Raw genomic sequence first — 27,293 nt, forward strand, 5'->3', positions numbered from 1 at the left:
GTCGAAGCCAGGGACTAAACTCTCATCTCGAGATGATTTGGGGTCCACGGAGCCCTTTCGTGTTGCTCCAGTGACCTCAGGATCCCTCTAGACTTGAGACAGTGATCTTGGGATTTCTCTGGAGTGCCATCAAGGAAATCAAGGCTCCTTTCAAGTTTGATGTGGAACACGAAATTGCTCTGCAGACAGTGCAATGGAATCGGGCCTCATCTCGCGGCGAGGGGGAAGTCTCATGGTTTTTCTCGTGTTGCGGCCGGAACCTGGGGTATATTCACGAGTTAAGACGGTGAGGGCCCTTCCAGACACGTGTTTGTTCAGCGACGTCAGGACACCTGCCTAGTTGCGAGGGACACCTCGGGATTCTCCTCGAGTCTTGGCATGGCAATTGGGATGCGTCTCCACGTGAGGCGGGAGACCCAGTGTCCCTTTCCACGTGCCACAGGGATCCTGGGACTCCTATCCATTTTCAAGAGGAGTCAGGCATCGTCTCCTTTGAAAACATTGATCTCCGCAGACCTCTCGAGTTTTCAAAGGATGTGAGGCCTCCGGTCGCGATGAGGCGGAGAACTAGGTCTTTCTCTGTGGTCTCCACAGGGGATTCAGACATCCCTTCTTCTTGGGAGATGCAAGACGAGCCTGCATTCAATTCACTGCAGGGATATCCGGCCTTACTTCGAGTCAGAGCATCTCGGTGTCCATTCCACTTGAGGCCACTAACTCAGGGTCCCTCTCACATACCTGTATCTGAGAGAAGCCTCCTCTTGAGTTGCTTGTGGAAAGTTGGTATTCCTCTTGAGTCGAAGCCAGGGACTAAGCTCTCATCTCGAGTTGATTTGGGGTCCACGGAGCCCTTTCCTGTTGCTCCAGTGACCTCAGGATCCCTCTAGACTTGAGACAGTGATCTTGGGTTTTCTCTGGAGTGCCATCAAGGAAATCAAGGCTCCTTTCACGTTTGATGTGGAACACGGAATTGCTCTGCACGCAGTGCACGGGAATCGGGCCTCATCTCGCGGCGAGTGGGAAGTCTCATGGTTTTTCTCGAGTTGCGGCCGGAACCTGGGGTATATTCTCGAGTTACGACGGGGAGGGCCCTTCCAGACACGTGTCTGTTCAGCGACGTCGGGACTCCTGCCTAGGTGCGAGGGACACCTCGGGATTCTCCTCGAGTCTTGGCATGGCAATTGGGACGCGTCTCCACGTGAGCCGGGAGACCCAGGGTCCCTTTCCACGTGCCACAGGGATCCTGGGACTCCTATCCATTTTCAAGAGGAGTCAGGCATCGTCTCCTTTGGAAGCATTGATCTCCGCAGAACTCTCGAATTTTCAAAGGATATGAGGCGTCCGGTCACGATGAGGCGGAGAACCAGTTCTTTCTCTTTGGTCTCCACAGGGGATTAAGACATCCCTTCATCTTGGGAAATGCAAAACGAGTCTGCATTCAATTCACTGCAGGGATATCCGGCCTTACTTCCCGTCAGAGCTTCTCGGTATCCATTCCACTTGAGGCCACAAACTCAGGGTCCCTCTCACCTACATGTAGCTGAGAGAAGACTCCTCTTGAGGTGCTTGTTGAAAGTTGGTGTTCCGCTTGAGTCGAATCCAGTGACTAAGCTCTCATCTCGAGTTGATTTGGGGTCTACCCAGCCCTTTCTTGTTGCTCCAGTGACCTCAGGATCCCTCTAGACTTGAAATAGTGATCTTGGGTTTTCTCTGGAGTGCCATCAAGGAAATCAAGGCTCCTTTCATTTTTGATGTGGAATACGGAATTGCTCTGCACGCAGGGCAGGGGAATCGGGCCTCATCTCGCGGTGAGTGGGAAGTCTCATGGTTTTTCTCGAGTTGCGGCCGGAACCTGGGGTATATTCTCGAGTTACGACGGGGAGGGCCCTTCCAGACAGGTGTTTGTTCAGCGACGTCAGGACTCCTGCCTAGGTGCGAGGGACACCTCGGGATTCTCCTCGATTCTCGGCATGGCAATTGGGACGCGTCTCCACGTGAGGCGGGGACCCAGTGTCCCTTTCCACGTGCCACAGGGATCCTGGGACTCCTATCCATTTTCAAGAGGAGTCAGGCATCGTCTCCTTTGGAAGCATTGATCTCCGCAGGCCTCTCGAGTTTTCAAAGGATGTGAGGCCTCCTGTCGCGATGAGACGGAGAAGTGCGTCTTTGTGGTCTCCACAGGGGATTCAGACATCCCTTCGTCTTGGGAGATGCAAGACGAGCCTGCATTCAATTCACTGCAGGGATATCCGGCCTTACTTCGAGTCAGAGCATCTCGGTGTCCATTCCACTTGAAGCCACAAACTCAGGGTCCCTCTCACATACCTGTAGCTGAGAGAAGCCTCCTCTTGAGGTGCTTATGGAAACTTGGTATTCCTCTTGAGACGAAGCCAGGGACGAAGCTCTCATCTCGAGTTGATTTGCGGTCCACAGAGCCCTTTCGTGTTGCTCCAGAGACCTCAGGATCCCTCTAGACTTGAGACAGTGATCTTGGGTTTTCTCTAGAGGGCCATCAAGGAAATCAAGGCTCCTTTCACGTTTGATGTGGAACACGGAATTGCTCTGCACGCAATGCAGGGGAATCGGGCCTCATCTCGCGGCGAGGGGGAAGTCTCATGGTTTTTCTCGAGTTGCGGCCGGAACCTGGGGTATATTTTCGAGTTACGACGGGGAGGGCCCTTCCAGACACGTGTTTGTTCAGCGACGTCAGGACTCCTGCCTAGGTGCGAGGGACACCTAGGGATTCTCCTCGAGCCTTGGCATGGCAATTGGGACGCGTCTCCACGTGAGGCGGGAGACCCAGGGTGCCTTTCCACGTGCCACAGGGATCCTGGGACTCCTATCCATTTTCAAGAGGAGTCAGGCATCGTCTCTTTTGGAACCATTGATCTGCGCGGACATCTCGAGTTTTCAAAGGATGTGAGGCCTCCGGTCGCATTGAGGCGGAGGACTAGGTCTTTCTCTGTGGTCTCCACAGGGTATTCAGACATTACTTCGTCTTGGGAGATGCAAGACGAGCCTGCATTCAATTCACTGCAGGGATATCCAGCCTTACTTCGAGTCAGAGCATCTCGGTGTCCATTCCACTTGAGGCCACAAACTCAGGGTCCCTCTCAGATACATGTAGCTGAGAGAGGCCTCCTCTTGAGGTGCTTGTGGAAAGTTGGTATTCCTCTTGAGTCGAAGCCAGGGACTAAGCTCTCATCTCGAGTTGATTTAGGGTCCACGGAGCCCTTTCGTGTTGCTCCAGTGACCTCAGGATCCCTCTAGACTTGAGACCGTGATCTTGGGTTTTCTCTGGAGGGCCATCAAGGAAATCAAGGCTCCTTTCACGTTTTATGTGGAACTCGGAATTACTCTGCACGTAGTGCAGGGGAATCGGGCCTCATCTCGAGACGAGGGGGAAGTCTCATGGTTTTTCTCGAGTTGCGACCGGAACCTGGGGTATATTCTCGAGTTACGACGGGGAGGGCCCTTCCAGACACGTGTTTGTTCAGCGACGTCAGGACTCCTGCCTAGGTGCGAGGGACACCTCGGGATTCTCCTCGAGTCTTGGCATGGCAATTGGGACGCGTATCCACGTGAGGCGGGAGACCCAGGGTCCCTTTCCACGTGCCACAGGGATCCAGGGACTCCTATCCATTTTCAAGAGGAGTCAGGCATCGTCTCCTTTGGACTCATTGATCTCCACGGTCCTCTCGAGTTTTCAAAGGATGTGAGGCCTCCGGTCACGTTGAGGCGGACGACTAGGTCTTTCTCTTTGGTCTCCACACGGGAATCAGACATCCCTTTGTCTTGGGAGATGCAAGACGAGCCTGCATTCAATTCACTGCAGGGATATCCGGCGTTCCTTGGAGTCAGAGCATCTCGGTGTCCATTCCACTTGAGGCCACAAACTCAGGGTCCCTCTCACATACCTGTAGCTGAGAGAAGCCTCCTCTTGAGGTGCTTGTGGAAACTTGGTATTCCTCTTGAGTCGAAGCCAGGTACTAAGCTCTCATCTTGAGTTGATTAGGGGTCAACGGAGCCCTTTCATGTTGCTACAGTGACCTCAGGATCACTCTAGACTTGAGACAGTGATCTTGGGTTTTCTCTGGAGTGCCATCAAGGAAATCAAGGCTCCTTTCACGTTTGATGTGGAACACGGAATTGCTCTACACGCAGTGCAAGGGAATCGGGCCTCATCTCGCGGCGAGGGGGAAGTCTCATGGTTTTTTTTCGAGTTGCGGCCGGACCTGGGGTATATTCTCGAGTTACGACGGGGAGGGCCCTTACAGACACGTGTTGGTTCAGCGACGTCAGCACTCGTTCCTAGGTGCGAAGGACCCCTCCGGATTCTCGTAAAGTCTTGGCATCGCAATTGGGACGCGTCTCCACATGAGGCGGGAGACCCAGCGTCCCTTTCCACGTGCCACAGGGATCCTGGGACTCCTATCCATTTTCAAGAGGAGTCAGGCATCGTCTCTTTTGGAACCATTGATCTGCGCGGACATCTCGAGTTTTCAAAGGATGTGAGGCCTCCGGTCGCATTGAGGTGGAGGACTAGGTCTTTCTCTGTGGTCTCCACAGGGTATTCAGACATTACTTCGTCTTGGGAGATGCAAGACGAGCCTGCATTCAATTCACTGCAGGGATATCCAGCCTTACTTCGAGTCAGAGCATCTCGGTGTCCATTCCACTTGAGGCCACAAACTCAGGGTCCCTCTCAGATACATGTAGCTGAGAGAGGCCTCCTCTTGAGGTGCTTGTGGAAAGTTGGTATTCCTCTTGAGTCGAAGCCAGGGACTAAGCTCTCATCTCGAGTTGATTTAGGGTCCACGGAGTCCTTTCCTGTTGCTCCAGTGACCTCAGGATCCCTCTAGACTTGAGACCGTGATCTTGGGTTTTCTCTGGAGGGCCATCAATGAAATCAAGGCTCCTTTCACGTTTTATGTGGAACTCGGAATTGCTCTGCACGTAGTGCAGGGGAATCGGGCCTCATCTCGAGACGAGGGGGAAGTCTCATGGTTTTTCTCGAGTTGCGGCCGGAACCTGGGGTATATTCTCGAGTTACGACGGGGAGGGCCCTTCCAGACACGTGTTTGTTCAGCGACGTCAGGACTCCTGCCTAGGTGCGAGGGACACCTCGGGATTCTCCTCGAGTCTTGGCATGGCAATTGGGATGCGTATCCACGTGAGGCGGGAGACCCAGGGTCCCTTTCCACGTGCCACAGGGATCCTGGGACTCCTATCCATTTTCAAGAGGAGTCAGGCATCGTCTCCTTTGGAAGCATTGATCTCCGCAGACCTCTCGAGTTTTCAAAGGATGTGAGGCCTCCGGTCACGTTGAGGCGGACGACTAGGTCTTTCTCTTTGGTCTCCACACGGGAATCAGACATCCCTTTGTCTTGGGAGATGCAAGACGAGCCTGCATTCAATTCACTGCAGGGATATCCGGCGTTACTTGGAGTCAGAGCATCTTGGTGTCCATTCCACTTGAGGCCACAAACTCAGGGTCCCTCTCACATACCTGTAGCTGAGAGAAGCCTCCTCTGGAGGTGCTTGTGGAAAGTTGGTATTCCTCTTGAGTCGAAGCCAGGGACTAAGCTCTCATCTCGAGTTGATTTGGGGTCCACGGAGCACTTTCCTGTTGCTCCAGTGACCTCAGGATCTCTCTAGACTTGAGACAGTGATCTTGGGTTTTCTCTGGAGTGCCATTAAGGAAATCAAGGCTACTTCCACGTTTGATGTGGAACACGGAATTGCTCTGCACGCAGTGTAGGGGAATCGTGCCTCATCTCGCGGCGAGGGGGAAGTCTCATGGTTTTTCTCGAGTTGCGGCCGGAACCTGGGGTATATTCTCGAGTTACGACGGGGAGGGCCCTTCCAGACACGTGTTGGTTCAGCGACGTCAGCACTCGTTCCTAGGTGCGAAGGACACCTCCGGATTCTCGTAAAGTCTTGGCATCGCAATTGGGACTCGTCTCCACATGAGGCGGGAGACCCAGCGTCCCTTTCCACGTGCCACAGGGATCCTCGGACTCCTATCCATTTTCAAGAGGAGTCAGGCATCGTCTCTTTGGAAGCATTTATCTCCGCGGACCTCTCGAGTTTTCAAAGGATGTGAGGCCTCCGGTCGCGATGAGGCGGAGAACTAGGTCTTTCTCTGTGGTCTCCACAGGGGATTCAGACATCCCTTCGTCTTGGGAGATGCAAGACGAGCCTGCATTCAATTCACTGCAGTCATATCCGGCCTTACTTCGAGTCAGAGCATCTCGGTGTCCAGTCCACTTGAGGCCACAAACTCAGGGTCCCTCTCACATACCTGTAGCTGAGAGAAGCCTCCTCTTGAGGTGCTTGTGGAAAGTTGGTAATCCTCTTGAGTCGAAGTCAGACACTAAGCTCTCATCTCGAGTTGATTTGGGGTCCACGGAGCACTTTCGTGTTGCTCCAGTGACCTCAGGATCCCTCTAGAATTGAGACAGTGATCTTGGATTTTCTCTGGAGTGCCATCAAGGAAATCAAGGCTCCTTTCACGTTTGATGTGGAACACAGAATTGCTCTGCACGCAGTGCAGGGTAATCGGGCCTCATCTCGTTGCGAGGGGGAAGTCTCATGGTTTTTCTCGAGTTGCGGACCGAACCTGGAATATATTCTCGAGTTACGCCGGGGAGGGCCCTTCCAGACACGTGTTTGTTCAGCGACGTCAGGACTCCTGCCTAGGTGCATCGGACACCTCGGGCTTCTCCTCGTGTCTTGGCATGGCAATTGGGACGCGTCTCCATGTGAGGCGGGAGACCCAGGGTCCCATTCCACGTCCCACAGGGATCCTGGGACTCCTATCCATTTTCAAGAGGAGTCAGGCATCGTCTCCTTTGGAAGCATTGATCTCCGCGGACCTCTCGAGTTTTCAAAGGATGTGAGGCCTCAGGTCGCGATGAGGCGGAGAACTAGGTCTTTCTCTGTGGTCTCCACAGGGGATTCAGACATCCCTTGGTCTTGGGGAATGCAAGATGAGCCTGCTTTCAATTCACTGCAGGGATATCCGGCCTTACTCCGAGTCAGAGCATCTCAGTGTCCATTCCACTTGAGGCCACAAACTCAGGGTCCCTTTCACATACCTGTAGCTGAAAGAAGCCTCCTCTTGAGGTGCTTGTGGAAAGTTGGTATTCCTCTTGAGTCGAAGCCAGGGACTAAGCTCTCATCTCGAGTTGATTTGGTTTCCACGGAGCCCTTTCGTGTTGCTCCAGTGACCTCAGGATCCCTCTAGACTTGAGACAGGTATCTTGGGTTTTCTCTGGAGCGCCATCAAGGAAATCAAGGCTCCTTTCACGTTTGATGTGGAACACGGAATTGCTCTGCACGCAGTGCAGGGGAATCGGGCCTCATCTCACGGCGAGGGGGAAGTCTCATTGTTTTTCTCGAGTTGCGGCTGGAACCTGGGGTATATTCTCGAGTTTCGACGGGGAAGGCCCTTCCTGACACGTGTTTGTTCAGCGACGTCAGGACTCCTGCCTAGGTGCGAGGGACACCTCGGTATTCTCCTCGAGTCTTGGCATGGCAATTGTGACGCGTTTCCACGTGAGGCCGGAGACCCAGGGTCCCTTTCCACGTGCCACAGGGATCCTGGGACTCCTATCCATTTTCAAGTGGAGTCAGGCATCGCCTCCTTTGGAAGCACTGAGCTCCGCAGACCTCTCGAGTTCTCAAAGAATGTGAGGCCTCCGGTCGCGATGAGGCAGAGAACTAGGTCTTTCTCTGTGGTCTCCACAGGGGATTCAGACATCCCTTCGTCTTGGGAGATGCAAGACGAGCCTGCATTCAATTCACTGCAGGGATATACAGCCTTACTTCGAGTCAGAGCATCTCGGTGTCCATTCCACTTGAGTCCACAACCTCAAGGTCCCTCTCACATACCTGTAGCTGAGAGAAGCCTCCTCTTGAGGTGCTTGTGGAAAGTTGGTATTCCTCTTGAGTCGAAGCCAGGGACTAAGCTCTCATCTCGAGTTGATTTGGGGTCCACGGAGACCTTTCCTGTTGCTCCAGTGACCTCAGGATCCCTCTAGACTTGAGACAGTGATCTTTGGTTTTCTCTGGAGTGCCATCAAGGAAATCAAGGCTCCTTTCACGTTTGATGTGGAACACGGAATTGCTCTGCACGCAGTGCAGGGGAATCGGGCCTCATCTCGCGTCGAGGGGGAAGTCTCATGATTTTTCTCGAGTTGCGGCCGGAACCTGGGGTATATTCTCGAGTTACGACGGGGAGGGCCCTTCCAGACACGTGTTGGTTCAGCCACGTCAGGACTCCTGCCTACGTGCGAGGGACACCTCGGGATTCTCCTCGAGTCTTGGCATGGCAATTGGGACGCGTCTCTACGTGAGGCGGGAGACCCAGGGTCCCTTTCCACGTGCCAAAGGGATCCTGGGACTCCTATCCATTTTCAAGTGGAGTCAGGCATCATCTCCTTTGGAAGCATTGATCTCCGTGGACCTCTCGAGTTTTCAAAGGATGTGAGGCCTCCGGTCGCGATGAGGCGGAGGACTAGGTCTTTCTCTGTGGTCTCCACAGGGGATTCAGACAACCCTTCGTCTTGGGAGATGCAAGACGAGCCTGCATTCACTTCACTGCAGGGATATCCGGCCTTACTTCGAGTCAGAGCATCTCGGTGTCCATTTCACTTGAGGCCACAAACTCATGGTCCCTCTCACCTACCTGTAGCTGAGAGAAGCCTCCTCTTGAGATGCTTGTGGAAAGTTGGTATTCCTCTTGAGTCGAAGCCAGGGACTAAGTTCTCATCTCGAGTTGATTTGGGTTCCATGGAGCCCTTTCTTGTTGCTCCAGTGACCTCAGGATCCCTCTAGACTTGAGACCGTGATCTTGGGTTTTCTCTGGAGTGCCATCAAGGAAATCAAGGCTCCTTTCACGTTTGATGTGGAACACGGAATTGCTCTGCACGCAGTGCAGGGGAATCGGGCCTCATCTCGCGGCGAGGGGGAAGTCTCATGGTTTTTCTCGAGTTGCGGCCGGAACCTGGGGTATATTCTCGAGTTACGACGGGGAGGGCCCTTCCAGACACGTGTTTGTTCAGCGACGTCAGGACTCCTGCCTAGGTGCGAGGGACATCTCGGGATTCTCCTCGAGTCTTGGCATGGCAATTGGGACGCGTCTCCACGTGAGGCGGGAGACCCAGGGTCCCTTTCCACGTGCCACAGGGATCCTGGGACTCCTATCCATTTTCAAGAGGAGTCAGGCATCGTCTCCTCTGGAAGCATTGATCTCCGCAGACCTCTCGAGTTCTCAAAGGATGTGAGGCCTCCGGTCGCGATGAGGCGGAGAACTAGGTCTTTCTCTGTGGTCTCCACAGGGGATTCAGACATCCCTTCATCTTGGGAGATGCAAGCCGAGCCTGCATTCAATTCACTGCAGGGATATCCGGTCTTACTTCGAGTCAGAGCATCTCGGTGTCCATTCCACTTGAGGCCACAAACTCAGGGTCCCACTCACATACCTGTAGCTGAGAGAAGCCTCCTCTTGAGGTGCTTGTGGAAACTTGGTATTCCTCTTGAGTCGAAGCCAGGTACTAAGCTCTCATCTCGAGTTGATTAGGGGTCCACGGAGCCCTTTCATGTTGCTACAGTGACCTCAGGATCCCTCTAGACTTGAGACAGTGATCTTGGGTTTTCTCTGGGGTGCCATCAAGGAAATCAAGGCTCCTTTCACGTTTGATGTGGAACACGGAATTGCTCTACATGCAGTGCAAGGGAATCGGGCCTCATCTCGCGGCGAGGGGGAAGTCTAATGGTTTTTTTTCGAGTTGCGGCCGGAACCTAGGGTATATTCTCGAGTTACGATGGGGAGGGCCCTTACAGACACTTGTTGGTTCAGCGACGTCAGCACTCGTGCCTAGGTGCGAGGGACACCTCCGGATTCTCGTAAAGTCTTGGCATCGCAATTGGGACGCGTCTCCACATGAGGCGGGAGACCCAGCGTCCCTTTCCACGTGCCACAGGGATCCTGGGACTCCTATCCATTTTGAAGAGGAGTCAGGCATCGTCTCTTTGGAAGCATTGATCTCCGCGGACCTCTCGAGTTTTCAAAGGATGTGAGGCCTCCAGTCGCGATGAGGCGGAGTACTAGGTCTTTCTCTGTGGTCTCCACAGGGGATTCAGACATCCCTTCGTCTTGGGAGATGCAAGACAAGCCTGCATTCAATTCACTGCAGGGATATCTGGCCTTACTTCGAGTCAGAGCCTCTCGGTATCCATTCCACTTGAGGCCACAAAATCAGGGTCCCTCTCACATACATGTAGCTGAGAGAAGCCTCCTCTTGAGGTGCTTGTGGAAAGTTGGTATTCCCCTCGAGTTGAGGCCAGGGACTAAACTATCATCTCGATTTGATTTGGGGTCCACGGAGCCCTTTCATGTTGCTCCAGTGACCTCAGGATCCCTCTAGACTTGAGACAGTAATCTTGGGTTTTCTCTGGAGTGCCATCAAGGAAATCAAGGCTCCTTTCACGTTTGATGTGGAACACGGAATTGCTCTGCAGCCAGACCAGGGGAATCGGGCCTCATCTCACGGCGAGGGGGAAGTCTCATGGTTTTTCTCGAGTTGAAACCGGACCCTGGGGTATATTCTCGAGTTATGACGGTGAGGGCCCTTCCAGACACGTGTTTGTTCAGCGACGTCAGGACTCCTGCCTAGGTGCGAGGGACACCTCGGGATTCTCCTCGAGTCTTGGCATGGCAATTGGGACTCGTCTCCACGTGTGGCGGGAAACTCAGGGTCCCTTTCCACGTGCCACAGGGATCCTGGGACTCCTATCCATTTTCAAGAGGAGTCAGGCATCGTCTCCTTTGGAAGCATTGATCTCCGCGGACCTCTCGAGTTTTCAAAGGATGTGAGGCCTCCGGTCGCGATGAGGCGGAGAACTAGTTCTTTCTCTGTGGTCTCCACAGGGGATTCAGACATCCCTTCGTCTTGGGAGATGCAAGCCGAGCCTGCATTCAATTCACTGCAGGGCTATCCGGTCTTACTCCGAGTCAGAGCATCTCGGTGTCCATTCCACTTGAGTCCACAACCTCAAGGTCCCTCTCACATACCTGTAGCTGAGAGAAGCCTCCTCTTGAGGTGCTTGTGGAAAGTTGGTATTCCTCTTGAGTCGAAGCCAGGGACTAAGCTCTCATCTCGAGTTGATTTGGGGTCCACGGAGACCTTTCCTGTTGCTCCAGTGACCTCAGGATCCCTCTAGACTTGAGACAGTGATCTTTGGTTTTCTCTGGAGTGCCATCAAGGAAATCAAGGCTCCTTTCACGTTTGATGTGGAACACGGAATTGCTCTGCACGCAGTGCAGGGGAATCGGGCCTCATCTCGCGTCGAGGGGGAAGTCTCATGATTTTTCTCGAGTTGCGGCCGGAACCTGGGGTATATTCTCGAGTTACGACGGGGAGGGCCCTTCCAGACACGTGTTGGTTCAGCCACGTCAGGACTCCTGCCTACGTGCGAGGGACACCTCGGGATTCTCCTCGAGTCTTGGCATGGCAATTGGGACGCGTCTCTACGTGAGGCGGGAGACCCAGGGTCCCTTTCCACGTGCCAAAGGGATCCTGGGACTCCTATCCATTTTCAAGAGGAGTCAGGCATCATCTCCTTTGGAAGCATTGATCTCCGTGGACCTCTCGAGTTTTCAAAGGATGTGAGGCCTCCGGTCGCGATGAGGCGGAGGACTAGGTCTTTCTCTGTGGTCTCCACAGGGGATTCAGACAACCCTTCGTCTTGGGAGATGCAAGACGAGCCTGCATTCACTTCACTGCAGGGATATCCGGCCTTACTTCGAGTCAGAGCATCTCGGTGTCCATTTCACTTGAGGCCACAAACTCATGGTCCCTCTCACCTACCTGTAGCTGAGAGAAGCCTCCTCTTGAGATGCTTGTGGAAAGTTGGTATTCCTCTTGAGTCGAAGCCAGGGACTAAGTTCTCATCTCGAGTTGATTTGGGTTCCATGGAGCCCTTTCTTGTTGCTCCAGTGACCTCAGGATCCCTCTAGACTTGAGACCGTGATCTTGGGTTTTCTCTGGAGTGCCATCAAGGAAATCAAGGCTCCTTTCACGTTTGATGTGGAACACGGAATTGCTCTGCACGCAGTGCAGGGGAATCGGGCCTCATCTCGCGGCGAGGGGGAAGTCTCATGGTTTTTCTCGAGTTGCGGCCGGAACCTGGGGTATATTCTCGAGTTACGACGGGGAGGGCCCTTCCAGACACGTGTTTGTTCAGCGACGTCAGGACTCCTGCCTAGGTGCGAGGGACATCTCGGGATTCTCCTCGAGTCTTGGCATGGCAATTGGGACGCGTCTCCACGTGAGGCGGGAGACCCAGGGTCCCTTTCCACGTGCCACAGGGATCCTGGGACTCCTATCCATTTTCAAGAGGAGTCAGGCATCGTCTCCTCTGGAAGCATTGATCTCCGCAGACCTCTCGAGTTCTCAAAGGATGTGAGGCCTCCGGTCGCGATGAGGCGGAGAACTAGGTCTTTCTCTGTGGTCTCCACAGGGGATTCAGACATCCCTTCATCTTGGGAGATGCAAGCCGAGCCTGCATTCAATTCACTGCAGGGATATCCGGTCTTACTTCGAGTCAGAGCATCTCGGTGTCCATTCCACTTGAGGCCACAAACTCAGGGTCCCACTCACATACCTGTAGCTGAGAGAAGCCTCCTCTTGAGGTGCTTGTGGAAACTTGGTATTCCTCTTGAGTCGAAGCCAGGTACTAAGCTCTCATCTCGAGTTGATTAGGGGTCCACGGAGCCCTTTCATGTTGCTACAGTGACCTCAGGATCCCTCTAGACTTGAGACAGTGATCTTGGGTTTTCTCTGGGGTGCCATCAAGGAAATCAAGGCTCCTTTCACGTTTGATGTGGAACACGGAATTGCTCTACATGCAGTGCAAGGGAATCGGGCCTCATCTCGCGGCGAGGGGGAAGTCTAATGGTTTTTTTTCGAGTTGCGGCCGGAACCTAGGGTATATTCTCGAGTTACGATGGGGAGGGCCCTTACAGACACTTGTTGGTTCAGCGACGTCAGCACTCGTGCCTAGGTGCGAGGGACACCTCCGGATTCTCGTAAAGTCTTGGCATCGCAATTGGGACGCGTCTCCACATGAGGCGGGAGACCCAGCGTCCCTTTCCACGTGCCACAGGGATCCTGGGACTCCTATCCATTTTGAAGAGGAGTCAGGCATCGTCTCTTTGGAAGCATTGATCTCCGCGGACCTCTCGAGTTTTCAAAGGATGTGAGGCCTCCAGTCGCGATGAGGCGGAGTACTAGGTCTTTCTCTGTGGTCTCCACAGGGGATTCAGACATCCCTTCGTCTTGGGAGATGCAAGACAAGCCTGCATTCAATTCACTGCAGGGATATCTGGCCTTACTTCGAGTCAGAGCCTCTCGGTATCCATTCCACTTGAGGCCACAAAATCAGGGTCCCTCTCACATACATGTAGCTGAGAGAAGCCTCCTCTTGAGGTGCTTGTGGAAAGTTGGTATTCCCCTCGAGTTGAGGCCAGGGACTAAACTATCATCTCGATTTGATTTGGGGTCCACGGAGCCCTTTCATGTTGCTCCAGTGACCTCAGGATCCCTCTAGACTTGAGACAGTAATCTTGGGTTTTCTCTGGAGTGCCATCAAGGAAATCAAGGCTCCTTTCACGTTTGATGTGGAACACGGAATTGCTCTGCAGCCAGACCAGGGGAATCGGGCCTCATCTCACGGCGAGGGGGAAGTCTCATGGTTTTTCTCGAGTTGAAACCGGACCCTGGGGTATATTCTCGAGTTATGACGGTGAGGGCCCTTCCAGACACGTGTTTGTTCAGCGACGTCAGGACTCCTGCCTAGGTGCGAGGGACACCTCGGGATTCTCCTCGAGTCTTGGCATGGCAATTGGGACTCGTCTCCACGTGTGGCGGGAAACTCAGGGTCCCTTTCCACGTGCCACAGGGATCCTGGGACTCCTATCCATTTTCAAGAGGAGTCAGGCATCGTCTCCTTTGGAAGCATTGATCTCCGCGGACCTCTCGAGTTTTCAAAGGATGTGAGGCCTCCGGTCGCGATGAGGCGGAGAACTAGTTCTTTCTCTGTGGTCTCCACAGGGGATTCAGACATCCCTTCGTCTTGGGAGATGCAAGCCGAGCCTGCATTCAATTCACTGCAGGGCTATCCGGTCTTACTCCGAGTCAGAGCATCTCGGTGTCCATTCCACTTGAGGCCACAAACTCAGGGTTCCTTTCACATACCTGTAGCTGAAAGAAGCCTCCTCTTGAGGTGCTTGTGGCAAGTTGGTATTCCTCTTGAGTCGAAGCCAGGGACTGAGCTCTCATCTCGAGTTGATTTGGGGTCCACTGAGCCCTTTCGTGTTGCTCCAGTGACCTCAGGATCCCTCTAGACTTGAGACAGTGATCTTGGGTTTTCTCTGGAGTGCCATCAAGGAAATCAAGGCTCCTTTCACGTTTGATGTGGAACACGGAATTGCTCTGCATGCAGTGCAGGGAAATCGGGCCTCATCTCGCGGCGAGGGGGAAGTCTCCTTGTTTTTCTCGAGTTGCGGCCGGAACCTGGGGTATATTCTCGAGTTACGACGGGGAGGGCCCTTCCAGACACGTGTTTGTTCATCGACGTCAGGACTCGGGCCTAGGGGCTTGGGACAACTCGGGATTCTCCTCGAGTCTTGGCATGGCAATTGGGACTCGTCTCCACGTGTGGCGGGAAACTCAGGGTCCCTTTCCACGTGCCACAGGGATCCTGGGACTCCTATCCATTTTCAAGAGGAGTCAGGCATTGTCTCCTTTGGAAGAATTGATCTCCTCGGACCTATCGAGTTTTCAAAGGATGTGAGGCCTCTGCTCGCGGTGAAGTAGAGAACTAGGTCGTTCTCTGTGGTCTCCACAGGGGATTCAGACATCCCTATGTCTTGGGAGATGCAAGATGAGCCTGCATTCAATTGACTGTTGGGATATCCGGCCTTACTTCGAGTCAGAGCATCTCGGTGTCCATTCCACTTGAGGCCACAAATTCAGGGTCCCTCTCAGATACCAGTAGCTGAGAGAAGCCTCCTCTTGAGGTGCTTGTGGAAAGTTGGTATTCCTCTTGAGTCGAAGCCAGGGACTAAGCTCTCATCTCGAGTGGATTTCGGGTCCACGGAGCCCTTTCGTGTTGCTACAGTGACCTCAGGATCCCTCTAGACTTGAGACAGTGATCTTGGGTTTTCTCTGGAGTTCCATCAAGGAAATCAAGGCTCCTTTCACATTTGATGTGAAACACGGAATTGCTCTGCACGCAGTGCAGGGGAATCGGGCCTCATCTCGCAGCGAGGGGGAAGTCTCATGGTTTTTCTCGAGTTGCGGCCGGAACCTGGGGTATATTCTCGAGTTAGAAGGGGAGGGCCCTTCCAGACATGTGTTTGTTCAGTGACGTCAGGACTCCTGCCTAGGTGGGAGGGACACCTCGGGATTCTCCTCGAGTCTTGGCATGGCAATTTGGACGCATATCCACGTGAGGCGTGAGACCCAGGGTCCCTTTCCACGTGCCACAGGGATCCTGGGACTCCTATCCATTTTCAAGAGGAGTCAGGCATCGTCTCCTTTGGAAGCATTGATCTCCGCGGATTTCTCGAGTTTTCAAAGGATGTGAGGCCTCCGGTCGCGATGAGGCGGAGAACTAGGTCTTTCTCTGTGGTCTCCACAGGGGATTCAGACATCCCTTCGTCTTGGGAGATGCAAGACGAGCCTGCATTCAATTCACTGCAGGGATATCCGGCCTTACTTCGAGTCAGAGCATCTCCGTGTCCATTCCACTTGAGGCCACAAACTCAGGGTCCCTCGCATACATGTAGCTGAGAGAAGCCTCCTCTTGAGGTGCTTGTGGCAAGTTGGTATTCCTCTTGAGTCGAAGCCAGGGACTAAGCTCTCATCTCGAGTTGATTTGGGGTCCACTGAGCCCTATCGTGTTGCTCCAGTGACCTCAGGATCCCTCTAGACTTGAGACAGTGATCTTGGGTTTTCTCTGGAGTGCCATCAAGGAAATCAAGGCTCCTTTCACGTTTGATGTGGAACACGGAATTGCTCTGCATGCAGTGCAGGAAAATCGGGCCTCATCTCGCGGCGAGGGGGAAGTCTCATGGTTTTTCTCGAGTTGCAGCCGGAACCTGGGGTATATTGTCGAGTTATGACGGGGAGGGCCCTTCCAGAGACGTGTTTGTTCAGGGACGTCAGGACTCCTGCCTAGGTGCGAGGGACACCTCGGTATTCTCCTCGAGTCTTGGCATGGCAATTGGGACGCGTCTCCACGTGAGGCGGGAGACCCAGGGTCCCTTTCGACGTGCCACAGGGATCCTGGGACTCCTATCCATTTTCAAGAAGAGTCAGGCGTCGACTGCTTTGGAAGCATTGATCTCCGCAGACCTCTCGAGTTTTCAAAGGATGTGAGGCCTCCGGTCGCGATGAGGCGGAGGACTAGGTCTTTCTCTGTGGTCTCCACAGGGGATTCAGACATCCCTTCGTCTTGGGAGATGCAAGACAAGCCTGCATTCAATTCACTGCAGGGATATCCGGCCTTACTTCGAGTCAGAGCATCTTGGTGTCCATTCCACTTGAGGCCACAAACTCAGGGTCCCTCTCACATACCTGTAGCTGAGAGAAGTCTCCTCTTGAGGTGCTTTTGGAAAGTTGGTATTCCTCTTGAGTCGAAGCCAGGGACTAAGCTCTCATCTCGAGTTGATATGGGGTCCACGGAGCCCTTTCGAGTTACTCCAGTGACCTCAGGATCAATCTAGACTTGAGACAGTGATCTTGGGTTTTCTCTGGAGTGCCATCAAGGAAATCAAGGCTCCTTTCACGTTTGATGTGGAACACGGAATTGCTCTGCACGCAGTTCAGGGGAATCGGGCCTTATCTCGCGGCGAGGGGGAAGTCTCATGGTTTTTCTCGAGTTGCGGCCGGCACCTGGGGTATATTCTCGAGTTACGACGGGGAGGGCCCTTCCAGACACGTGTTTGTTCAGCGACGTCAGGACTCCTGCCTAGGTGCGAGGGACACCTCGGGATTCTCCTCGAGTCTTGGCATGGCAATTGGGACGCGTGTCCACGTGAGGCGGGAGACCCAGCGTCCCTTTCCACGTGCCAAAGGGATCCTGGGACTCCTATCCATTTTCAAGAGGAGTCAGGCATCGTCTCCTTTGGAAGCATTGATCTCCGTGGACCTCTCGAGTTTTCAAAGGATGTGAGGCTTCCGGTCGAGATGAGGCGGAGAACTAGGTCTTTCTCTGTGGTCTCCACAGGGGATTCAGAAATCCCTTCGTCTTGGGAGATGCAAGACGAGCCTGCATTCAATTCACTGCAGGGATATCCGGCCTTACTTCGAGTCAGAGAATCTCGGTGTCCAGTCCACTTGAGGCCACAAACTCAGGGTCCCTCTCACATTCCTGTAGCTGAGAGTAGCCTCCTCTTGAGGTGCTTGTGGAAAGTTGGTATTCCTCTTGAGTCTAGCCAGGGAAAAAGCTCTCATCTCGAGTTGATTTGGGGTCCACTGAGCCCTTTCGTGTTGCTCCAGTGACCTCAGGATCCCTCTAGACTTGAGACAGTGATCTGGGGTTTTCTCTGGAGTGCCATCAAGGAAATCCATGCTCCTTTCACGTTTGATGTGGAACACGGAATTGCTCTGCACGCAGTGCAGGTGAATCCGGCCTCATCTCGCGGCGAGGGGGAAGTCTCATGGTTTTTCTCGAGTTGCGGCCGGAACCTGGGGTATATGCTCGAGTTACGACGGGGAGGGCCCTTCCAGACACGTGTTTATTCAGCGACGTCAGGACTCCTGCCTAGGTGTGAGGGACACCTCGGGATTCTCCTCGAGTCTTGGCATGGCAATTCGGACGCGTCTCCACGTGAGGCGGGAGACCCAGGGTCCCTTTCCACGTGCCACAGGGATCCTGGGACTCCTATCCATTTTCAAGAGGAGTCAGGCATCGTCTCCTTTGGAAACATTGATCTCCGCGGATTTCTCGAGTTTTCAAAGGATGTGAGGCCTCCGGTCGCGATGAGGCGGAGAACTAGGTCTTTCTCTGTGGTCTCCACAGGGGATTCAGACATCCCTTCGTCTTGGGAGATGCAAGACGAGCCTGCATTCAATTCACTGCAGGGATATCCGGCCTTACTTCGAGTCAGAGCATCTCGGTGTCCATTCCACTTGAGGCCACAAACTCAGGGTCCCTCGCATACATGTAGCTGAGAGAAGCCTCCTCTTGAGGTGCTTGTGGCAAGTTGGTATTCCTCTTGAGTCGAAGCCAGGGACTGAGCTCTCATCTCGAGTTGATTTGGGGTCCACTGAGCCCATTCGTGTTGCTCCAGTGACCTCAGGATCCCTCTAGACTTGAGACAATGATCTTGGGTTTTCTCTGGAGTGCCATCAAGGAAATCAAGGCTCCTTTCACGTTTGATGTGGAACACGGAATTGCTCTGCATGCAGTGCAGGGAAATCGGGCCTCATCTCGCGGCGAGGGGGAAGTCTCATGGTTTTTCTCGAGTTGCGGCCGGAACCTGTGGTATATTGTCGAGTTACGACGGGGAGCGCCCTTCCAGACACGTGTTTGTTCAGCGACGTCAGGACTCCTGCCTAGGTGCGAGGGACACCTCGGGATTCTCCTCGAGTCTTGGCATGGCAATTGGGACGCGCCTCCACGTGAGGCGGGAGACCCAGGGTCCCTTTCGACGTGCCACAGGTATCCTGGGACTCCTATCCATTTTCAAGAGGAGTCAGGCATCGACTCCTTTGGAAGCATTGATCTCCGCAGACCTCTCGAGTTTTCAAAGGATGTGAGGCCTCCGGTCGCGATGAGGCGGAGGACTAGGTCTTTCTCTGTGGTCTACACAGGGGATTCAGACATCCCTTCATCTTGGGAGATGCAAGACGAGCCTGCATTCAATTCACTGCAGGGATATCCGGGCTTTCTTCGAGTCAGAGCATCTCGGTGTCCATTCCACTAGAGGCCACAAACTCAGGGTCCCTCTCACATACCTGTAGCTGAGAGAAGTCTCCTCTTGAGGTGCTTGTGGAAAGTTGGTATTCCTCTTGAGTCGAAGCCAGGGACTAAGCTCTCATCTCGAGTTGATTTGGGGTCCACGGAGCCCTTTCGAGTTACTCCAGTGACCTGAGGATCAATCTAGACTTGAGACAGTGATCTTGGGTTTTCTCTGGAGTGCCATCAAGGAAATCAAGGCTCCTTTCACGTTTGATGTGGAACACGGAATTGCTCTGCACGCAGTGCAGGGGAATCGGGCCTCATCTCGCGGCGAGGGGGAAGTCTCATGGTTTTTCTCGAGTTGCGGCCAGAACCTGGGGTATATTCTCGAGTTACGACGGAGAGGGCCCTTCCAGACACGTGTTTGTTCAGCGACGTCAGGACTCCTGCCTAGGTGCGAGGGAAACCTCGGGATTCTCCTCGATTCTCGGCATGGCAATTGGGACGCGTCTCCACGTGAGGCGGGAGACCCAGGGTCCCATTCCACGTGCCACAGGGATCCTGGGACTCCTATCCATTTTCAAGAGGAGTCAGGCATCGTCTCCTTTGGAAGCATTGATCTCCGCAGACCTCTCGAGTTTTCAAAGGATGTGAGGCCTCCTGTCGCGATGAGGCGGAGAAGTGCGTCTTTGTGGTCTCCACAGGGGATTCAGACATCCCTTCGTCTTGGGAGATGCAAGACGAGCCTGCATTCAATTCACTGCAGGGATATCCGGCCTTACTTCGAGTCAGAGCATCTCGGTGTCCATTCCACTTGAGGCCACAAACTCAGGGTCCCTCTCACATACCTGTAGCTGAGAGAAGCCTCCTCTTGAGGTGCTTATGGAAACTTGGTATTCCTCTTGAGACGAAGCCAGGGACTAAGCTCTCATCTCGAGTTGATTTGGGGTCCACAGAGCCCTTTCGTGTTGCTCCAGAGACCTCAGGATCCCTCTAGACTTGAGACAGTGATCTTGGGTTTTCTCTGGAGGGCCATCAAGGAAATCAAGGCTCCTTTCACGTTTGATGTGGAACACGAAATTGCTCTGCACGCAATGCAGGGGAATCGGGCCTCATCTCGCGGCGAGGGGGAAGTCTTATGGTTTTTCTCGAGTTGCGGCCGGAACCTGGGGTATATTCTCGAGTTACGACGGGGAGGGCCCTTCCAGAACGTGTTTGTTCAGCGACGTCAGGACTCCTGCCTAGGTGCGAGGGACACCTCGGGATTCTCCTCGAGTCTTGGCATGGCAATTGGGACGCGTCTCCACGTGAGGCGGGAGACCCAGGGTCCCTTTCCACGTGCCACAGGGATCCTGGGACTCCTATCCATTTTCAAGAGGAGTCAGGCATCGTCTCTTTTGGAACCATTGATCTGCGCGGACATCTCGAGTTTTCAAAGGATGTGAGGCCTCCGGTCGCATTGAGGCGGAGGACTAGGTCTTTCTCTGTGGTCTCCACAGGGTATTCAGACATTACTTCGTCTTGGGAGATGCAAGACGAGCCTGCATTCAATTCACTGCAGGGATATCCAGCCTTACTTCGAGTCAGAGCATCTCGGTGTCCATTCCACTTGAGGCCACAAACTCAGGGTCCCTCTCAGATACATGTAGCTGAGAGAGGCCTCCTCTTGAGGTGCTTGTGGAAAGTTGGTATTCCTCTTGAGTCGAAGCCAGGGACTAAGCTCTCATCTCGAGTTGATTTAGGGTCCACGGAGCCCTTTCCTTTTGCTCCAGTGACCTCAGGATCCCTCTAGACTTGAGACCGTGATCTTGGGTTTTCTCTGGAGGGCCATCAAGGAAATCAAGGCTCCTTTCACGTTTTATGTGGAACTCGGAATTGCTCTGCACGTAGTGCAGGGGAATCGGGCCTCATCTCGAGACGAGGGGGAAGTCTCATGGTTTTTCTCGAGTTGCGGCCGGAACCTGGGGTATATTCTCGAGTTACGACGGGGAGGGCCCTTCCAGACACGTGTTTGTTCAGCGACGTCAGGACTCCTGCCTAGGTGCGAGGGACACCTCGGGATTCTCCTCGAGTCTTGGCATGGCAATTGGGATGCGTATCCACGTGAGGCGGGAGACCCAGGGTCCCTTTCCACGTGCCACAGGGATCCTGGGACTCCTATCCATTTTCAAGAGGAGTCAGGCATCGTCTCCTTTGGAAGCATTGATCTCCGCGGTCCTCTCGAGTTTTCAAAGGATGTGAGGCCTCCGGTCACGTTGAGGCGGACGACTAGGTCTTTCTCTTTGGTCTCCACACGGGAATCAGACATCCCTTTGTCTTGGGAGATGCAAGACGAGCCTGCATTCAATTCACTGCAGGGATATCCGGCGTTACTTGGAGTCAGAGCATCTTGGTGTCCATTCCACTTGAGGCCACAAACTCAGGGTCCCTCTCACATACCTGTAGCTGAGAGAAGCCTCCTCTGGAGGTGCTTGTGGAAAGTTGGTATTCCTCTTGAGTCGAAGCCAGGGACTAAGCTCTCATCTCGAGTTGATTTGGGGTCCACGGAGCACTTTCCTGTTGCTCCAGTGACCTCAGGATCTCTCTAGACTTGAGACAGTGATCTTGGGTTTTCTCTGGAGTGCCATCAAGGAAATCAAGGCTCCTTCCACGTTTGATGTGGAACACGGAATTGCTCTGCACGCAGTGTAGGGGAATCGTGCCTCATCTCGCGGCGAGGGGGAAGTCTCATGGTTTTTCTCGAGTTGCGGCCGGAACCTGGGGTATATTCTCGAGTTACGACGGGGAGGGCCCTTCCAGACACGTGTTTGTTCAGCGACGTCAGGACTCCTGCCTAGGTGGGAGGGACACCTCGGGATTCTCCTCGAGTCTTGGCATGGCAATTGGGACGCGTCTCCACGTGAGGCGGGAGACCCAGGGTCCCTTTCCACGTGCCACAGGGATCCTGGGACTCCTATCCATTTTCAAGAGGAGTCAGGCATCGTCTCCTTTGGAAGCATTGATCTCCGCAGACCTCTCGAGTTCTCAAAGGATGTGAGGCCTCCGGTCGCGATGAGGCGGAGAACTAGGTCTTTCTCTGTGGTCTCCACAGGGGATTCAGACATCCCTTCTTCTTGGGAGATGCAAGACGAGCCTGCATTCAATTCACTGCAGGGATATCCGGTCTTACTTCGAGTCAGAGCATCTCGGTGTCCATTCCACTTGAGGCCACAAACTCAGGGTCCCACTCACATACCTGTAGCTGAGAGAAGCCTCCTCTTGAGGTGCTTGTGGAAACTTGGTATTCCTCTTGAGTCGAAGCCAGGTACTAAGCTCTCATCTTGAGTTGATTAGGGGTCAACGGAGCCCTTTCATGTTGCTACAGTGACCTCAGGATGCCTCTAGACTTGAGACAGTGATCTTGGGTTTTCTCTGGAGTGCCATCAAGGAAATCAAGGCTCCTTTCACGTTTGATGTGGAACACGGAATTGCTCTACACGCAGTGCAAGGGAATCGGGCCTCATCTCGCGGCGAGGGGGAAGTCTCATGGTTTTTTTTCGAGTTGCGGCCGGACCTGGGGTATATTCTCGAGTTACGACGGGGAGGGCCCTTACAGACACGTGTTGGTTCAGCGACGTCAGCACTCGTTCCTAGGTGCGAAGGACACCTCCGGATTCTCGTAAAGTCTTGGCATCGCAATTGGGACGCGTCTCCACATGAGGCGGGAGACCCAGCGTCCCTTTCCACGTGCCACAGGGATCCTGGGACTCCTATCCATTTTCAAGAGGAGTCAGGCATCGTCTCTTTGGAAGCATTTATCTCCGCGGACCTCTCGAGTTTTCAAAGGATGTGAGGCCTCCGGTCGCGATGAGGCGGAGAACTAGGTCTTTCTCTGTGGTCTCCACAGGGGATTCAGACATCCCTTCGTCTTGGGAGATGCAAGACGAGCCTGCATTCAATTCACTGCAGTCATATCCGGCCTTACTTCGAGTCAGAGCATCTCGGTGTCCAGTCCACTTGAGGCCACAAACTCAGGGTCCCTCTCACATACCTGTAGCTGAGAGAAGCCTCCTCTTGAGGTGCTTGTGGAAAGTTGGTAATCTTCTTGAGTCGAAGTCAGACACTAAGCTCTCATCTCGAGTTGATTTGGGGTCCACGGAGCCCTTTCGTGTTGCTCCAGTGACCTCAGGATCCCTCTAGAATTGAGACAGTGATCTTGGATTTTCTCTGGAGTGCCATCAAGGAAATCAAGGCTCCTTTCACGTTTGATGTGGAACACGGAATTGCTCTGCACGCAGTGCAGGGTAATCGGGCCTCATCTCGTTGCGAGGGGGAAGTCTCATGGTTTTTCTCGAGTTGCGGACCGAACCTGGAATATATTCTCGAGTTACGCCGGGGAGGGCCCTTCCAGACACGTGTTTGTTCAGCGACGTCAGGACTCCTGCCTAGGTGCATCGGACACATCGGGCTTCTCCTCGAGTCTTGGCATGGCAATTGGGACGCGTCTCCATGTGAGGCGGGAGACCCAGGGTCCCATTCCACGTGCCACAGGGATCCTGGGACTCCTATCCATTTTCAAGAGGAGTCAGGCATCGTCTCCTTTGGAAGCATTGATCTCCGCGGACCTCTCGAGTTTTCAAAGGATGTGAGGCCTCAGGTCGCGATGAGGCGGAGAACTAGGTCTTTCTCTGTGGTCTCCACAGGGGATTCAGACATCCCTTCGTCTTGGGAAATGCAAGACGAGCCTGCTTTCAATTCACTGCAGGGATATCCGGCCTTACTCCGAGTCAGAGCATCTCGGTGTCCATTCCACTTGAGGCCACAAACTCAGGGTCCCTTTCACATACCTGTAGCTGAAAGAAGCCTCCTCTTGAGGTGCTTGTGGAAAGTTGGTATTCCTCTTGAGTCGAAGCCAGGGACTAAGCTCTCATCTCGAGTTGATTTGGTTTCCACGGAGCCCTTTCGTGTTGCTCCAGTGACCTCAGGATCCCTCTAGACTTGAGACAGGTATCTTGGGTTTTCTCTGGAGCGCCATCAAGGAAATCAAGGCTCCTTTCACGTTTGATGTGGAACACGGAATTGCTCTGCACGCAGTGCAGGGGAATCGGGCCTCATCTCACGGCGAGGGGGAAGTCTCATTGTTTTTCTCGAGTTGCGGCCGGAACCTGGGGTATATTCTCGAGTTTCGACGGGGAGGGCCCTTCCTGACACGTGTTTGTTCTGCGGCGTCAGGACTCCTGCCTAGGTGCGAGGGACACCTCGGTATTCTCCTCGAGTCTTGGCATGGCAATTGGGACGCGTCTCTACGTGAGGCCGGAGACCCAGGGTCCCTTTCCACGTGCCACAGGGATCCTGGGACTCCTATCCATTTTCAAGAGGAGTCAGGCATCGCCTCCTTTGGAAGCACTGAGCTCCGCAGACCTCTCGAGTTCTCAAAGGATGTGAGGCCTCCGGTCGCGATGAGGCAGAGAACTAGGTCTTTCTCTGTGGTCTCCACAGGGGATTCAGACATCCCTTCGTCTTGGGAGATGCAAGACGAGCCTGCATTCAATTCACTGCAGGGATATACAGCCTTACTTCGAGTCAGAGCATCTCGGTGTCCATTCCAATTGAGTCCATAACGTCAAGGTCCCTCTCACATACCTGTAGCTGAGAGAAGCCTCCTCTTGAGGTGCTTGTGGAAAGTTGGTATTCCTCTTGAGTCGAAGCCAGGGACTAAGCTCTCATCTCGAGTTGATTTGGGGTCCACGGAGACCTTTCCTGTTGCTTCAGTGACCTCAGGATCCCTCTAGACTTGAGACAGTGATCTTTGGTTTTCTCTGGAGTGCCATCAAGGAAATCAAGGCTCCTTTCACGTTTGATGTGGAACACGGAATTGCTCTGCACGCAGTGCAGGGGAATCGGGCCTCATCTCGCGTCGAGGGGGAAGTCTCATGATTTTTCTCGAGTTGCGGCCGGAACATGGGGTATATTCTCGAGTTACGACGGGGAGGGCCCTTCCAGACACGTGTTGGTTCAGCCACGTCAGGACTCCTGCCTACGTGCGAGGGACACCTCGGGATTCTCCTCGAGTCTTGGCATGGCAATTGGGACGCGTCTCCACGTGAGGCGGGAGACCCAGGGTCCCTTTCCACGTGCCACAGGGATCCTGGGACTCCTATCCATTTTCAAGAGGAGTCAGGCATCGTCTTCTTTGGAAGCATTGATCTCCGCAGACCTCTCGAGTTTTCAAAGGGTGTGAGGCATCCGGTCGCGATGGGGCGGAGAACTCGGTCTTTCTCTGTGGTCTCCACAGGGGATTCAGACATCCCTTCGTCTTGGGAGATGTAAGACGAGCCTGCATTCAATTCACTGCAGGGATATCCGGCCTTACTTCGAGTCAGAGCATCTCGGTGTCCATTCCACTTGAGGCCACAAACTCAGGGTCCCTCTCACCTACCTGTAGCTGAGAGAAGCCTCCTCTTGAGGTGCTTGTGGAAAGTTGGTATTCCTCTTGAGTCGAAGCCAGGGACTAAGCTCTCATCTCGAGTTGCTTTGGGTTCCACGGAGCCCTTTCGTGTTGCTCCAGTGACCTCAGGATCCCTCTAGACTTGAGACAGTGATCTTGGGTTTTCTCTGGAGTGCCATCAAGGAAATCAAGGCTCATTTCACGTTTGATGTGGAACACGGAATTGCTCTGCACGCAGTGCAGGGGATTCGGGCCTCATCTCGCGGCGAGCGGGAAGTCTCATGGTTTTTCTCGAGTTGCGGCCGGAACCTGGGATATATTCTCGAGTTAGGACGGGGAGGGCCCTTCCAGACACGTGTTTGTTCAGCGACGTCAGGACTCCAGCCTAGGTGCGAGGGACACCTCGGGATTCTCCTCGAGTCTTGGCATGGCAATTGTTACGCGTCTCCACGTGAAGCGGGAGACCCAGAATCCCCGTCCATGTGGACAGGGATCCTGGGACTCCTAACCATTTTCAAGAGGAGTCAGGCATCGTCTCCTTTGGAAGCATTGATCTCTGCGGACCTCTTGAGTTTTCAAAGGATGTGAGGCCTCCAGTCGCGATGAGGCGTGGAACTAGGTCTTTCTCTGTGGTCTCCACAGGGGATTCAGACATCGCTTCGTCTTGGGAGATGCAAGACACGCTTGCATTCAATTCACTGCAGGGATATCCGGCCTTACTTCGAGTCAGAGCATCTCGGTGTCCATTCCACTTGAGGCCACAAACTCAGGGTACCTCTCACATACATGTAGCTGAGAGAAGCCTCCTCTTGAGGTGCTTGTGGAAACTTTGTATTCCTCTTGAGTCAAAGCCAGGGACTAAGCTCTCATCTCGAGTTGATTTGGGGTCCACGGAGCCCTTTCGTGTTGCTCCAGTGACCTCAGGATCCCTCTAGACTTGAGACAGTGACTTTGGGTTTTCTCTGTAGTGGCATCAAGGAAATCAAGGCTCCTTTCACGTTTGATGTGGAACACGGAATTGCTCTGCACGCAGTGCAGGGGAATCGGGCCTCATCTCGCGGCGAGGGGGAAGTCTCATGGTTTTTCTCGAGTTGCGGCCGGAACCTGGGGTATATTCTCGAGTTACGACGGGGAGGGCCCTTCCATACACGTGTTTGTTCAGCGACGTAAGGACTCCTGCCTAGGTGCGAGGGACACCTCGGGATTCTCCTCGAGTCTTCGCATGGCAATTGGGACCCGTTTCCACGTGAGGCGGGAGACCCACGGTCCCTTTCTATGTGCCACAGGGATTCAGGGACTCCTATCCATTTTCAAGAGGAGTCAGGCATCGTCTCCTTTGGAAGCATTGATCTCCGCAGACCTCTCGAGTTTTCAAAAGATGTGAGGCCTCCGGTCGCGATGAGGCGGAGGACTACGTCTTTCTCTGTCGTCTCCACAGGGGATTCCGACATCCCTTAATCTTGGGAGATGCAAGACGAGCCTGCATTCACTTCACTACAGGGATATCCGGCCTTACTTCGAGTCAGAGCATCTCGGTGTCCATTCCACTTGAGGCCACAAACTCCGGGTCCCTCTCACCTACCTGTAGCTGAGAGAAGCCTCCTCTTGAGATGCTTGTGGAAAGTTGGTATTCCTCTTGAGTCGAAGCCAGGGACTAAGTTCTCATCTCGAGTTGATTTGGGTTCCATGGAGCCCTTTCTTGTTGCTCCAGTGACCTCAGGATCCCTCTAGACTTGAGACCGTGATCTTGGGTTTTCTCTGGAGTGCCATCAAGAAAATCAAGGCTCCTTTCACGTTTGATGTGGAACACGGAATTGCTCTGCACGCAGTGCAGGGGAATCGGGCCTCATCTCGCGGCGAGGGGGAAGTCTCATGGTTTTTCTCGAGT

The sequence above is a fragment of the Dama dama genome, chromosome 13 (assembly GCF_033118175.1).
Source record: "Dama dama isolate Ldn47 chromosome 13, ASM3311817v1, whole genome shotgun sequence".
Taxonomy (NCBI): Eukaryota; Metazoa; Chordata; class Mammalia; order Artiodactyla; family Cervidae; genus Dama; species Dama dama.